General features: G+C 42.0%; 1 protein-coding gene and 1 long non-coding RNA gene across 4 annotated transcripts in view; one reads left to right on the forward strand and one right to left on the reverse strand.

The window, feature by feature from the left end:
- Positions 1-3,820: 3,820 nt before the first annotated feature.
- On the reverse strand, positions 3,821-7,009 carry LOC309964821. Its single transcript, XR_014326364.1, has 3 exons — positions 6,705-7,009; positions 4,547-4,578; positions 3,821-4,169 (listed from the first exon to the last, which is right to left on the reverse strand). It is a non-coding gene; the product is annotated as an uncharacterized lncRNA (long non-coding RNA).
- HIPK3 (homeodomain interacting protein kinase 3) overlaps positions 6,085-16,056 on the forward strand; it is a 96,612-nt gene continuing 86,640 nt past the window's right edge. For 2 of the 3 annotated variants that reach the window (XM_082844002.1, XM_082844004.1), the window contains exon 1: positions 6,085-6,667. The gene's annotated coding sequence lies outside the window, so the exon portion shown is untranslated. Of the gene's footprint in view, positions 6,668-7,141; positions 7,509-16,056 lie in introns of those variants that run through there. The other variant, XM_082844003.1, reaches the window with a different exon arrangement.

Below are 16,056 nucleotides of genomic sequence, written 5' to 3' on the forward strand. Positions count from 1 at the left end.
GGGACTTCCCTGGTGGTGCAGTGGTTAAGAATCCACCTGCCAATGCAGGGGACATGGGTTTGATCCTTGTTCCAGGGAGATCCCACATGCTGCAGAGCAACTAAGCCCGTGCGCCACAACTACTGAAGTCTGTGCGCCTAGAGCCCGTGCTCCACAACAAGAGAAGCCACTGCAAGAGACGCTCACGCACCGCATTGAAGAGTAGACCCTGCTCGCCGCAACTAGAGAAAGCCTGCGTGCAGCAACGAAGACCCAAAGCAGCCAAAAATAAATAAATAAATAAAATAAATTAAAGGAAAAAAAAGAACACATTTAGTAAGAAATCTGTGATTTGGGCTAGATGCTTAAGGCCAGACAGCTTAATTACAAATCCAGCTCCATTATTTACTGTGCAAACTTGGACAAGATTCTTCATCTCTCTGTGATTCAATTCCCTTGTCTATAAAATGAGGATAGTAATAGTTATCCTTGAGTAATTAAAAGCATTCAAAACAGCATCTGGCAAATGGTAGGACTTAAAAATATTTGTGAGGTGAACTTATATCACTTACGAATAGTATGTTCAATCAAAGCTTTTTGGAGGAGTGAACATTTAACTTTGACTTTGAAGGGTGGTTGGGATTTCAATGATGGGAGGGCAACACTGATGATCAATGATGGTAGGGGAACACTGATGACAAATCCAACTGCAATGTCCCTCAACAGCCGAATTAAGAAATACACACATTTTTAATAGGTGAAGCAGTCTGAAGGTTTATGAGCAGGGAAATGTCAAGATGAGAACAAGATGGATGGTTTATTTTATTTGTCTGTTTTGCATTTCCTTAGTTTAAACATTTTTTTCCCAATATAAAAACTATGCTACTCCATTAAATTGTATCATTAGTACATTTAACTTCTGAGAATTAAACTCCAGAAGCTCTGGAGAGGATGGAAAATGTGAACAGTGTGGGTGCTGGCAGGCCTTTCTTCTCCAGAAGCTGATGCAATGGATTCAATCAAACTTGAAGGAGAATGCAACTAGAGATTATCATACTAAGTGAAGTCAGTCAGAAAGAGAAAGACAAATACCATATGATATCACTTATATGTGGAAGCTAAAATATGACACAAATGAACCTATCTATAGAAATAATGTGCCAAGATTTTAAGGATTCTTCAACAAAGGAGACATCATTTGGGTGTCAGGTGAGTGGGTGCGTTAGTGTCTTCACCATCCTGGAGGAAGAAATTAAAGATTTAACAGAAAAACTGTAACAAAGACAGTGATTGCTAGACTCCATCTTAAGAAGATGATGAAACTGGAAAAGCTGAAAATGTATTATCTTCATAAATTTTCTTAAGCGCTCTAAGAGGTGAAGCACATGAAACATTTACCCTATGACTACCTACAAATAGCAGATCATTAATATGTACATATTATTGTGTAGGGTTATATGCACAAAACGATGGTTACTATACCTTGGAAATTCACAAATCAAGGTTGAATTTTGCTATTTGAGATTTTTGTGCTGACTATAGTACCGAAGTCCCAAATTAAGATGAGATTTGTGAATTTCCAGATTAAGATGAGGTTATTTTTATCTGTGTTTAGTGGGAACCTTTTTTTTTTTTTAAGAAAGGAAACATCTACAGGTTACAAAGAGTTACTTGAGTGGGCCTTTCTGTCATGCAAATGTAGGCACCAGTGAGACAATCCAGAAGGAACGTTTCTTCTGATCCCACCTGCCCATCCCTGAGGCCCAGGTACACAAAGCTGATATCTAGGGAGAAAGTTGATTATTTGCATAAAGTGGTCAGGAGCTCTGAGGAGGGAGGAGACAGAGGCTCCCTGCTGAACCTCTCCCCTCAGAGATTTGTAGTTGGGAGCTCTTTCTCGTTGACTAAGTCCTCCTCTCCCCACTCCCCACCAAGGCAGGAAAGGACACCTAGGGTCTGGAGGGAGACAGCAACTACAGCAACAAATCCCCAGTTTATCTGAGGAACAACAGGAATGTGGGTTGATGACTCAGCCTCTGTGACAAAATTCCAAGGTTCTTTTGGAGAAGAATCAGCCTCATCCCCTAAGGCTGGGGAGGGCCATTTCTGCATATTGGAACCTATAGCTGCTAAATGGGGAACAAGGGCAGTGATGAACACAAGGTAAGTCGGAGGAGTACTGTCCTTCTTTGGACTAATTTTGGGGTGTGGGGGTTAGGAAAGACCTGAGAGAGAGAGAGAGAGAGAGAGGGAGGGGGAGGGAGAGAGGTCTTGGATTTCACATTTGGGTGATCTCAAACAACTGTGACTGTTTGCATTCTGAGTTTATGGAGTGTTTCAAACTGTTTACAGAGAAAATTCATTTGTTCATTTTACAAATATTATATTAAGTTACTTTTGTAAGCTTACTGTCTGGATCAGGGTGAGGAGTAGGTAGAAGAGAAAGAAAACCTATAAAATAGTATCTGAGATCGTGCTAAAACTTAAGGATAAAGATAAGGATAAAAAATGGGGAGTTTATGTGTATAGATAGGTGGTTATTGCTGAGGAAGGCTGCATGGAGAAGGGAAATTTGACTAAGGACCTGGAAAGGAGGTGCGTGGATACTTAGGGAATGTTTCAGGCACCTGAGGTACCTGAATGATCCAGGTACCTGAGAAGGGAGAGTGACTGGCGTCTTTGAGGAATTGTGGGTGGAGTGAGGAGACAGAAAGTGGGAGGTGAGCTCCTTGTGGGCCTTATAGACCATTTTAGGTCCGTTGTACGTTTTTTTTAGCTTTTACTCTGAGATTGAAAGGAAAATTTGAAAAATACAGAAAAGTGGAAAGCAGTAAAAGAGATGGTTTTGACACCAAAGCCTATAGCTTCTTTGACCATGCTGTGTCTCTCCTTAAATCCTTCAATAGCTTCCTTTGCCAGTAGAATGAAGTCCTAGATCCCAATCTGGACCTTGCTTCTCCCTCTACCCTCATCTGCTTCTGATTTATCCTCTCACTCTGACTAAAAACTATCAGTTTCTCAAATTTGTACTCTTTATCACATTTTTTTTTCTACATGACTTTTGCATAAATCTTATCTTCTGCCCTCAAGTGTTCTCTCTTTCTTTGGGCTAATTCCTATATCCTTTAGATCTCAACTTTAATTCAACCTGTGTACTTGCACAGAGTCCTGTGCTTAGAAAGTCCCCATGATTGGTTTCACTCCTCTGTCACCAACTTGAAATCCTTAATAATTTTGAACAAGGGGACCCACTTTTTCACTTTGTACTGGGCCCTGTACCTGTATGTATGTAACTGGTCCTGTTGATCATTTACTATGCACCACTGCCTCAGTGCTGAGGATACAATGGAGTACAAAAAAGATGTGCTCTCTACTTTTCATATTGGTGGAAGAGGTAGACATTAATCAAACAACCAGAAGATAAACATAAAATGGCAACTGAGAAAAATGCTACAGAGGAAAGATATATGGAAATTTGGCTTAGTCAGAGAAGTCAGGAGATTCTTCCCTGAGGAAGTGAGCGTTGAGTGAGTCCTGCAGGATGAGAAATGAACCAGTCTTTCCATGGCTCCCCCTGCCCGCGTCTCCCCCCGCATCCCCATTTTATTAGATTCTCCTGTCCCCTCTTTCCACCCTGTACTTCTCTTTTATAATGCCTGTTATTATTACTAATTATTTGTATGATAGCCAACTTTCCAGAGAGAATATAAGCTCACAGCGTGTCTCACTTTTCACCACTGTATTCTCAGATCATAGCACAGCACATAGTATTTAAGCAATATTTTTGAATGAAAAGATTATGAAATTTTTTGGCTATCATCTTTTTATTCATAAACTTTTTTTCATGTACAATTTAGTAATCTGCATTTTATTTTATTATTTTTTTAAACTATCATCACAACATTGTTGTTGTTTTTTAAAAAATTTTATTTTGGCTGCTTTGGGTCTTTGTTGCTGTACATGAGCTTTCTCTAGTTGCAGTGTCGTCGTGGAACACAGGCTCCAGGTGCGCGGGCTTCCGTAGTTGTGGCACACGGGCTTAGTAGTTGTGGCTCGCAGGCTCCGTAGTTGTGGTGCACAGGCTTAATTGCTCCTCGGCATGTGGGATCTTCCTGGACCAGGGCTCGAACCTGTGTCCGCTGCATTGACAGGCGGATTCTTAACCACTGCGCCACCAGGGAAGCAGTAATCTGCATTTAAAAAAAAACTTAACACTGAGAAATTTTCAATTTTTTAAAACAAATTTCATAAACTGGCTAAATCAGGGGCTTTGAAGAGTTATCTGGAGGTTGGTATTCTGAATGGATTGGAGAGGGAGAGATTGGAGGTAAAGAGATTAAGTTAGGAGACAATAGGTATAAAATGGAGGAAGACCTGAACTAATAGTGTTCATTTACTTATTCAGCTATATTTACTAAGGACTTATTATAAATCAGCTAGTGTATTAGGCATTCACAATACAATCTTAAAAAAAAAAGATGACAGGATCCCTTCCTGGAACTTACTGTGTCCTGGAACTTACTGTGTATCAATGACAGGGCTAGAAAGGAAAAAAAAAAATCCTTACCCTTTTCAGCTTCCTTCATAGATGTAGCAATGCTGTAATAAGGAGAATAGAAGCCTTCCATTAGGGGTGACCCAGAGAAATGTTTTGCAAAAATTCTGAAAGTTTGAAGTTCTAGTGGAATATCTTCCTTGTTTCACTGATAGATTTTTCTATTATTGTAACTTTCTCCTTTGAGTCATGTTTTTATCCTTTTTTGGTTCTTTTAACTATTACTTTTTTAAAAAAATCAAAAGTAACTAAATACTAAGTAAAAAGGAATGGCTAATATGCTGCTATCTGAGAGACAGTCAGTGTTTTGTTTTTCTATTTTGGAAACCTTTGCAACTGGTTATCCTCCCTAACTTGAAGAAAACTGTTATTCGAAAATGTTATTTCCTACTGCCTCAGGGCATACTATCCTTTTCTCTTTTAAAGGTATTCTTCAGAATACTCTTCTCCCAGTTTGAAAAGCAGCAGGGAGTCAAAGTGTGGAATTAAATATGCAGCAATTTGCCACTCGCTTTAGGCCCTGCCTCAGTTACCGCAATAGAAAATGTCTGGGGATAAATACTTGTGGGGTAGATTCAATCCTCCTAGTGAAGATTATGAAGGGAACAAAGAGAGGGCACTTCCACTCCTCAGAGAAAGGTGTTCCCAAAAGGTTAAACACTAATTCAGGACAAAAAGAAACTAATATTTAAAAAGATTAACTCTGAATGATACTTAGGTCAGTTGTTTGATAGGGAAGAGAAGGAGGGAGGGAGTGCAGACCAGGGCTTGGCTGTATAACCTTGGGTAGGTAACCTAAACTTCTTTGAACCCCTGCCCTACTTAAAGAGTTTGGACCAAGGATCTCTAAGGTTCTTTCATCTCTAAAATTCTATGGTTCTGTGATTCCGTTGAGATGGGCCATTCTGTTGATTTCCTAGTCTCCATGAGGGAGGTAACTAGTCTCTGGGAGTGGAACTGAGTACCTTGATGGAGAATTATCAACGCAGAGGTGGGTGAACTTCATATTTACGGGGGTTTGGACCATAGAGATGCTCTTGGAAAATTTCCACGCGGGCCTTTTCCTCGTTCTTTAACCTGATTTTACAATTCCCTTGACACTTTGGGATGGGGGAGCGGGAAGGACCTATTTTAGACTGGGATTGTTCACTTTCAGCATTTCCCCTTATTATTAGACCTTAAAAAAAGAAAGATAGAAGAAAAAAAAAGCCAAGAAACAGATCCCAAAGGGGTGGCAGGGGAAACTATGATTACGGGATCTCGAAAGGCCTGTAAAATCCGCTTCCCCATTTTCAGCCTTTCTTTGGTGTTAGGATCTTTTTACAATATATATTTTTGGCGGAGTGGGCCGAAGACTGAGGTTCGGAACAGTAAAGGAGGCGCTGGCGTGAGGGAGCTCCGGGTCAGACTCCCGCCGGCCGCAAGGCGGGCTCGAAGCTATCAACACAAGGGCGCGGCCGCGGGCGGGCGGGCCCCGGGGAGGGGCTTCACAGAGGCGCCGCGGGCCGAGCCGAGCGGGGCCGCCCGGGCTCGGCGCGCAGAGCGGCCAGGCGAGCGGTGGCGCTGCGGAGGCGGCGACCGAGGCCGGCGGGCGCGGAGGAGGGGCCCGAGAGTGGGGCGGCCGGCGGCAGCCGCCTCCGTGACGACTGCCGGCAGCGCGGCGACCTGAGGAGACCGAGCCGCGGGCCCCGCCGCCGCCGTCGCCGGTCCCTGTTGTCTTCCTTCTCCTCTCTCGGCGGGGGCGTCAGGAATGGGCCCCAACCGCCGCGGGCCCTGCACCGCGCGCCGCCCGTAGGCCCCAGCAGTGGGAGGCCGGCCGCCCGACCTCTCACCACCCCTTCGCCCTAGCCAAGCCGTCCCCACCCCAAATCCCCGGGAAGGAAGATGAGGGACACGGGTCCGGCGCTCAGCAGCCAGAGCAGCAGCAGCAGCGGTCGGGGGAGGGTGTTTCGCCGTTTCCTCTCAGCCGCCAGGACAAGATGGCAGCGGCCGCGGAGAGGGGCTGAGCCCGGGCTGGGTGGTGCCGCCTGCTGAAGCTCCTGGCTCCCTGTTCCCGACACGGCCCCGCACCCACCCCGGACATGCTCAGGGCTGCGGCCGCCCGAAGAGGGGAGAGCGCAGGCCTCTAGGAAGGTAAGTGAATAGGGCGAGGGGCGAGGGGCGTACCCACCCCGGGGCGGGGGACCGGCCCCACCGGCCGCGCCTGCGTTCGGGGAGACCAGCGGGCCCCTCCCCTGGACCCTCGCGGGCCCGACGTCCCCCGGAGCGGTCCGCACCCGTTGCGCGTCCTGCACCCCCATCCGCATCCCCTGCGCTCATGCCCCGCGTTTCCGTCCCGGACCCGACGGGGTGGCGGGGCCAGGCGTCTCCCTTGAGGCCGGGGCGCCCCGGGCCCGAGGCCCCCGAACGCGGGGGCCGCGCGTGGTTCCTGCGCGCTGTGGCGCAGCCTCGGGGAAGCCGCGCTTGGGCTGGGCCAGGCCGGGCGGCCCCCGCCGCCTCCTGCCAGGGTTGCCCAACGGCTCTTCCCAGCAACCGAAGTTTTGTTTAGTCCCACATGGGGCCTCTTCCCTCACCGCAGCCTGGCCCGTCACTACGGAGACCTCTTGTCTTTCATTAAAGGGGAACAAACACAAACACACGCACGCACGCAATTTGAGCGCCGCGGCCGATGGCTGCGTCCCTGGCTTTGTGGCCCAGTCCCCAGCGTCGCCGAGCGGCGGGTTTGGAGGGTGTCAACTCTGGGGACGTGAGTGCGTATGATTGTTGGGGAGGAGAAATGTGATCCGCCGCTCCGCGTCCCCCGCCGCGGCCGGAGGAAGGCGTGGCGGCCGCGCGGCGGGTCTGCTGCCGGCGTCTCTCGTTAGGGTGGCGGCCGCCCTCTCCCCTTCGCGGCGCTGGGAGAACTCGCGGAAAGACTTCGGATGAGCGAGAATGTCTGTTTTCCTGTCGGGAGGGAGACGGCTGTTTTAAAATGGTATGTGGCTCTTGGCCGAAGCCTGTTGTTTCCCAATCTTATCTCTGCTTGAGGAATTGCGCTTGAAGGGTGTGTGCGTAAATTACCTTGGACCTGTTACAGAGCAGTCATAACACGTTCAGTCCTTGAACCGTGTTTTCACAACCTCTTGCTGCCCTGTTAGAATTTATTTTTTCACCTGCCGTTCGCTGCTTCTCATTAAAGGAGCTTCTTTTAGCAACAGTGAAGTTTTTCACATTATCGCCCCGTTTACAGGGAAAGCTCATGGTTGGTTCTGTTGTCAGCTTTGATGTCTCTCTGGTCTAGGGCCAGAAAAGTTAGCTGGTAAACCAGCCTGTGCCTGTGTTATGCATACCTTCTAGTAGTTTGGAGATGGGGGTGAATTTTTTTTTTTTCTATTTTAGGTATTTGCTTGTTAGGTGTAGCTTCTGAAGTGGAAGGAGTTATATTTAAACCATTTCAGTTTATTTCTAAGATTTAATTGCTGGGCGCTTTAAAATTTTGAGAGGTTCTCTTGATCAAATTTTTGATGCAAACTTTTAAACAGGATCGTGTTTTGTTTGTAACCCAACCAAAGACATTTTAATCCTGCATTCTCATTTGATTTTTCAGAAGGTAGGCATGCCTCACCATATGTTTGATAAGTCTAGATTCTGCTTATGCTTGCAAGTGCGGTGCTAATTTTATACAGTGAGCCATGATAAGATTTTGATAGGTCATGATTAAACTTAGTATTTAAGTAAACAAAATAAGACTGACCTTTTTATGAAAGACAGTTTTTATAGTTTTGTTAGTTACCTTATGTCTTTATATGCCACTTAAGAGTAATAGAAATGTAACCAAGCAAATAAAGTTCCTTACTTTTAAATCAACAAGGTATTTCTTGGTATATTTATGGGTGCATTCCTAAAGTACAGGGAACTATTATTTATGAAATATAATGCTCAACCTGATTGAGGTTTATTTTTCTTTTATTTTTGAAACTTGTTTTTAATTTGTGTTAAGGTAAAGGTGGGCTGATATATTTGATACTTTGGACATTTCACTGTGCAGTTTTTTTCTTGCATTTATGGGAAAATTGAATAATTTGTCCCTTAATTTTTTATACTTTAGGGACTGTTTTTAAAATTTTTTTGTGGAGAGCCTTAGATTAAAACTATGTTTTAGAAAGATAAAATGAGCTTGAAATCTAGAACAGAAACCAGCCATTAAATATTTCAGATTTATATTTGGACATTGCTGACTACAGTAGCTAAACATGCATATTAGGCAAACAGATCATAACATGGTGAGCCAGCCTTAGTCTATTGTCATAATATCTTTTCCATTGAATTTGTCATTATATTGCTTATAAACCAGTCATTGGCTTCTGGGCATGGAGTTTTAGAGTCACATAAAAGTGGATGGTTTTTATGAGGTAATTCTTCTTGTAAACATGCTTGAAAAGAAGTTTCAGATCATACTGTTTTATTTTTTTGGATCTTTTGTCATGGGGTATCATAAAATGGTGCAAATTACAGAGGTAGATTGCTGTAGCTAGTATGGCAGGGCACATAAGTATTTGTTGAATGCAGGTTATTGAAAGCCCCGCCCTCCCCTTTTTTTCTTGCAACTTAAAATAGCAACAGCTGTCAAGTGAACTTTTTGATTGAGCTTCGTTTTAAATATTTGATACATCAGCATTGAGGGCATCTATATGTAAGGGTGGAAGAGGAAAGTGTAAATTTCAGAGTGCTAAAATGCTGTTTCCCAAGCCTGTTTCACATCCATTGAATGGAATACTTGTTTGCATGTTATTTTCCATTTGAATATTAGAATGACTTATTCTGGTAACTTTTGAAGTTAACTTTCTTAATATGCTTTTCTGATTGTAGCAGTTCACCACTGAGGGTGATGATATGGTACATTAGAATTGCATTATTGGTGGTTAATTCAGAGGTTTTAAAAATAGTTTCCATTGTAACTTTACATATGTTTGAATTTGGAGATGAAAATGTCATGGCAGTATTTAGATTTAAAGGTATTCCAAGGAACTGTGAAATTTTCCACATTTAAAAATATTCCTCCAGAATTATTCTTGCCTCTAAACTATTAAAGGACATAAAGTAACTTGCTACATGATTATATTGTTGCTGCCAAAAGAAATCTTCATGTATAATTTCTGGGTTTGCAGCTGTCCTAATTTCCTAATATCTGAAGTTGAAACTCCCAGTGTGGTATGTTTAAATTGGAAGTTACTTTTGATGACGAATTCCTAGAACTTTGTTAAAATCAGGGAACCTGTCAGTGTATTTTATTACTTTTGAAAGGGTGTTCCCTCCCACCCCCCACCCCCACTTGCTGAAAGGGAAACCCTTTCTGTATGATACATATGTAAGTCTAAATAAATTATTTGAAATGTCCTTACTGGTTTGAAATGTCCTTACTGTCCTTACTGGTTCTGGATTCAACTGCTTAAAATACATTTTGTCTAGTACCTTTAAGCATTTAACATAAGTTGAATATAGGGATATAGATTTGGAGTAGAAGTTTTGAATCAGTGGAGGATTTTAGGATAGCCAAAGCACTTATGTGACCGACTTGAGGAAACACAGTGCACTTCTTTTGGTTGGATTGGTATAATTAAGAGTGATTTGGGGGCTTCCCTGGTGGTGCAGTGGTTAAGAATCCGCCTGCCAATGCAGGAGACACGGGTTCGAGCCCTAGTCCGGGAAGATCCCACATGCTGCGGAGCAACTAAGCCCATAAGCCACAACTACTGAGCCTGCGCTCTAGAGCCCACGAGCCACAACTACTGAGCCCACGCGCGGCATCTACTGAAGCCTGCGTGCTCTAGAGCCCGTGCTCCGCAACAAGGGAAGCCACCACAATGAGAAGCCCACACACCGCAACGAAGACCTAACACAGCCAATCAATCAATCAATCAATAAAATTGTTTTAAAAAAGAGTGGTTTGGGGAAGAACAACTTAATGTTAGTGTGCTGCTTCTGTAGCTTTGTCACAGCTGTTGTTTTGGACTTAATCAGTTAGGACCAAGCTAGAACAGATATTTAGAGGATGTTTGTTATACATTTTACCTAAATGTTTGTTGAATTAGACCTTGACTGATTTAGCAGATCATGCTGTTCTCCTCAGTTGATACTTGGGCCATGTGTCACTACACAAAGGCAACGTATTGCCTAGATTCTGAAGCATACCACTGTATGCTAGGGTGTTAGAGCCTCTGCTCTTACTACTTGTGTGGAAATTAAAAGAACTGGATGAGTATTGGAAACACTATATATTTAGGGTGGCATTTGTAGTTTGGGGACAGCTAAGTCATTAAACTGATTTACTTTGTGTTTTATATTTAGTAGTTAATGCCAAGTCAATACTTTAGAAAGCTGTCTTATTCTAACAGATAAGTCTTTGAAATGAAACAAACCAAGAATAATATTTTTTACCTTAAATGTATTTTTTTTTGACCCAAATAATTTCTCTAATTTTCTGAGAATTTTTCACTGCTAAGGGAGACTGAATGGGAGGGAAGGTAGGGGGACAGATGAGGTAGAAGAAGCTGGGCTGTAGTGGGGGTGACTTAATTGGATTTGGGAGACTTAGAAATCTATTTTGATTTAAATGTTCAAGTTGCTAGAAACCAGGGTTCTCTTAGTTATAAGGTCAGTGAAATATTGTGGTAGCTATTAGCGGGGGCCAATCTTCGTTGCACTGTGTGGGCTTCTCATTGCAGTGGCTTCTCTTGTGTGGAGCATGGGCTCTGGGTGCAAGGGCTTCAGTAGTTGTGACACGTGGGCTCAGTAGTTGTGGCTTGTGGGTTCTAGAGCGCAGGCTCCGTAGTTGTGGCACACGGGCTTAGTTGCTCTGCAGCATGTGGGATCTTCCCAGACCAGGGCTTGAACCCGTGTCCCCTGCATTGGCAGGCAGATTCTTAACCACTGTGTCACCAAGGAAGCGCCATCTCTTCTTTTGAAGATTAGATTTCCAGATACTTTTTCATGTTGCATTTTCTTTGCCGCTTTGTCTTTTTTTGGTCTCCTTAACCAAAAAGGTTACACCTAAAAGAAGTGGAGATTTAGAGAAGCATAAAGAGAAGTATAATACTTTGCTCCTTTGAGCTCTGCTTTTTCCTTTAGGTAAGGATCTAAATTGTGAAAGACTGATTATTTAGTATAACTCTTGGTCACATTGAAAATAAAGGATTGCCAGAGGTGGTCAGATAAATTCTTTATATAATTATTAATGCTGGAGCACCTTTTCTAATTGGAAAAAAATTGTTTAGGCTTGATTGATATTGAAATAAATCAACAAAATATGAGTCACTGTCTCCCCACCTTTAAAATTTTGTAGTCCTTTATTATAAACTATATATATATTTTTTTTTGTTTGTTTGTTTGTTTGCGGTACGTGGGCCTCTCACTGTTGTGGCCTCTCCCACTGCGGAGCATAGGCTGTGGATGCGCAGGCTCAGCTGCTCCGCGGCATGTGGGATCTTCCTGGACCGGGGCACGAACCCGTGTCCCCTGCATCTGCAGGCGGACTCTCAACCACTGTGCCACCAGGGAAGCCCTATTATAAACTATATTTGATTATATATGGCTTTGAAAATTGTCTTTAGAATTTGATAGAAAATATAAAACTTGGCTGCATTTGACTAGCCAGTTATTCCCTTTTAGAAATTAAAAAGTATTTGATTTACCAAAAACATTAATATTAGTTTTAAATTCAACTTCTTCCTACTTTGTTGTATATTATTCATAAATTAAACAAAATCTGTTGCAGTTTTTTAAAAACAGAATAGTAAACTTTGCAGAAAATAACTTGCTTAGAAAATGTTTTCTCCCCTATAAAGCAATTATCTTAAAGGCGTAAAAATTTCATTTGTGTCTATTTTGACTGTGTGTTATCTGTTTAATAATACAATAAGAGTCTTGTAGGTTTGGTAAACTATACTACTTTAGATAAATAATGCTACAGTCTTAAATAGTTAATAAGTCAGATGGACTGATAACATATTGAAAATTGAACCTGACTTTCTACAGACATTTTTTTAGAGTATAATTTAATACTTCTGAGGGCTTTAAATCTGTAATTTATTACAACTTCTATTGAGATTAAATAGGGTACAGTGACTTAAACTCACAATGAAAACTACTGGTTATATGCTAGATAGCCTATTGCTATGATGCTACGCTTCACTACATTCTCAAAACAAAAGAAAACAAACACGTTTTGAGCCAACTTGTAATCAGTTTCATCGGAGACAGTACAAGTATCTCTATAGTATATTAGTTGTAGTTTTGTATTTTAAGTTAGATAAGAATAGTATTGTGTTCAAAAGTATTAGCTTTTTTTTTTTTTTTTTTTTTGCGGTACGCGGGCCTCTCACCGTTGTGGCCTCTCCCGCCACAGAGCACAGGCTCCGGACGCGCAGGCCCAGCGGCCATGGCTCACGGGCCCAGCCGCTCCGCGGCATGTGGGATCTTCCTGGACCGGGGCACGAACCTGCGCCCCCTGCATCAGCAGGCGGACTCTCAAACACTGTGCCACCAGGGAAGCCCAAAAGTATTAGCTTTTTAATCTGGTTAGTATGCTTTAAATATTTTTTTGTAGCTGGATCACAGACTCTGACCGCAAATAAATTAATTTTATTATGGCAGGTAAAACAATGATAAAATAAGTGTTTGAAAACTATTTTATCTAGTTTGAGTGCCCATTAAGTGCAAGGTGTACTGTGCTGTGAATGAAGAGAGTAAGACATGATGATCCCTGCTTTGAGGAAGTAAATTTTATTTTTACCAGTTATTTTTACCAGTTTAGTAGTATAATTGCCTTATAGAGACGTGCTGTATGTTAATTTAAATGAAGGAGTTGGTCATTTCTCAAATATGGTTACTCTAGTTCTCTTGTTCTCTCAGGGTTTTTCCTTCTGGACATGCTTAATTCTTGCATTGCCTGAGAAAGTTGTTAAGGTTTGCCTTTTCTAACTATATTATTACCTTCTCAGTTTGGAGTACAGAGATCTCCAAACCTCTCTTATGCCACCTGTGGAAAGAAAATAGGTGAAAACAGCATATAGATAGAATTCCATTTTACTGTACTTTAAAAACTATTGAAATTGCTAGCTTTAACTTATTTTGAAACCACTATTCAGAAAGGATATTATTTGTGTAAATCAAAAGTCTGTTTAACTTGGGCTCCTTAAAAACAGTCGTGCAAAGGGCAAGTATTGTATTGTGTTGCTCCAATTATAGTTGTATATGATATATTCTTTTTCTTAAAATTGTTGCGGTGCGCGGGCTTCTCATTGTGGTGGCTTCTCTTGTTGCGGAAAACTGGCTCTAGGCACGTGGACTTCAGTAGCTGTGGCACTCAGGCTCAGTAGTTGTGGCTCCTGGGGTCTTGAGCTCAGGCTCAGTAGTTGTGGCTCGTGGGCTTAGTTGCTCTGTGGCATGTGGGATCTTCCTGGAGCAGGGCTTGAACCCATATCCCCTGCATTGGCAGGCGGATTCTTAACCGCTGTGCCACCAGGGAAGTCTTGTATGATGTATTCTTTACGAGCTTTGACAATTTGGTAACATTTTGATAGTTTATATTTGTGTATTTAAAATTGAATTCTTTTTTGTTTGTTTGTTTGTTTGTTTTGTTTTGTTTTTGGCTGCACACCCCGCGGCTTGCGGGATCTTAGTTCCCCAACCAGGGATTGAACTCAGTCCCCAGCAGTGAAAGCGCCATGCCAGGGAATTCCCGAAAATTGAATTCTGCTTGGAAACCTACTTAGGTTGTTAGGGACTATAGCATAATTGGTTTGCCAATAGCTTTTTTTTTTTTTTTTAATTAGAGTATAGTTGCTGCCAGTAGCTTTTGCGTAGAAAATAGTTGGAATGTTTGCTTTGTGAGTTGCCCTAAGCCTAGTGTGGCTTTGCTGAAAGTATTTCTAGTGCCTACTTTGTAACTTGTAAAATCTCTTTAAAGTATCTCATATCTGGGTTATGGGGAGGGGGAAGGGTGAGCTGTGACAGGGCGAGAGAGAGTCATGGGCATATACACACTAACAAACGTAGTAAGGTAGATAGCTAGTGGGAAGCAGCCGCATGGCACAGGGATATTGGCTCGGTGCTTTGTGACAGCCTGGAGGGGTGGGATAGGGAGGGTGGGAGGGAGGGAGACGCAACAGGGAAGACATATGGGAACATATGTTTATGTATGACTGATTCACTTTGTTATAAAGCAGAAACTAACACACCATTGTAAAGCAATTATACCCCAATAAAGATGTTAAAAAAAAAAGTATCTCATATCTGAAGGTATATCTAGCTTGAAATTGTTTCATATTAATCTGACTGGAAGAAAATGAAATACCTCAATTTATAACCTATTAAAAGGTAACCTGATACCTTACTTTTTGGGGAAGGGTTACACTAAAAAGTATAAAATAGTATCTGAACTGTTCCTTGAGGTCAGAGACCATGTCTTAAAGGGTTTTTTTTATATCTCCTAAAGTGCCTAGTTGACATTGGGGAATCAAATATAATTATTATAAAAGTAATCAAATACAGGCATTCTGTACTCATATCCTTTAATCAAAGGATAGCGTCTTTATTGAGTAGCTTGACAGGTACCTCACCAAGCAGTTGTGAATGTGTCATAGACACATTTGACTTCTCAGAACTCTCCTCTTCCCCTCACTCCTTAATTCTAACAGATGAGTCTGTTTCTTATGTAGAGGTTAACAGGCATGAATTACTCCAAATTTCCAGCCCTCTACCTCTGGGCATAACTTCTACCGCTACACACTTTGTGTTTTCACTACACTCAAGAAAAGAAACATCTCCTTCCCTCCAAGATTACTCCCTATTCTCTCTTATGGGTTTCATTCTGAATTGTGTTTTTCAGCATCTTGAACCTGTCTGATAACTTCCATTTCCCCCTTTTTCTTGGCCCTTTTTCTTCAGCCTTTTGAAATGGTCAGGTATCTGGCATCCTTAAGCAGCCATCTTTTAATTGTGCCTCCCCAGGTCTGTGGACCTATCTTCCCTACTCTGTTTCTTCCACACTTCGTAATGTGTACTCTAGCCTCTACTTGAATTTCTATTCACTTCTTAGCTCTTGGCAGTGTAGCTCTCTGTCCATGCCACTCTAGTGAAGTCTGATTTCAGGTAATGATAATGGCTTAGTGATAATTTTTACTCTTTGAATTTGCAAGGTTTCTATGAATAAATAATATTTTAAGTGATAACATTGTTATAAAATAACCATTTTGGCATATTCATCATGTATAATTAATATGTAATCATTACTTTTATAGCTGAGATTTTATCTAGCCTCTTATGCGGTTGCCTGAAAAATGGCATGAGGTCAGTTTTGGCCAATAAGAAATTTTTAGTTATTATCTGAGAATGAATTTCTCATCAGTAAACTAACTACTTTTTGGCCATTTTCAAGTGATTTAGCATGTTTTTGTTTATTTTATGCCATGGGATCAATAGCTAGCCTTAATTTTGAACTTAAAATGTGTTAGATATTACTTAGGCAACTTCAATCTGAACTA

The sequence above is a fragment of the Leucopleurus acutus genome (genome assembly GCF_964270905.1).
Source record: "Leucopleurus acutus genome assembly, chromosome: 8".
Lineage (NCBI taxonomy): Eukaryota > Metazoa > Chordata > Mammalia > Artiodactyla > Delphinidae > Leucopleurus > Leucopleurus acutus.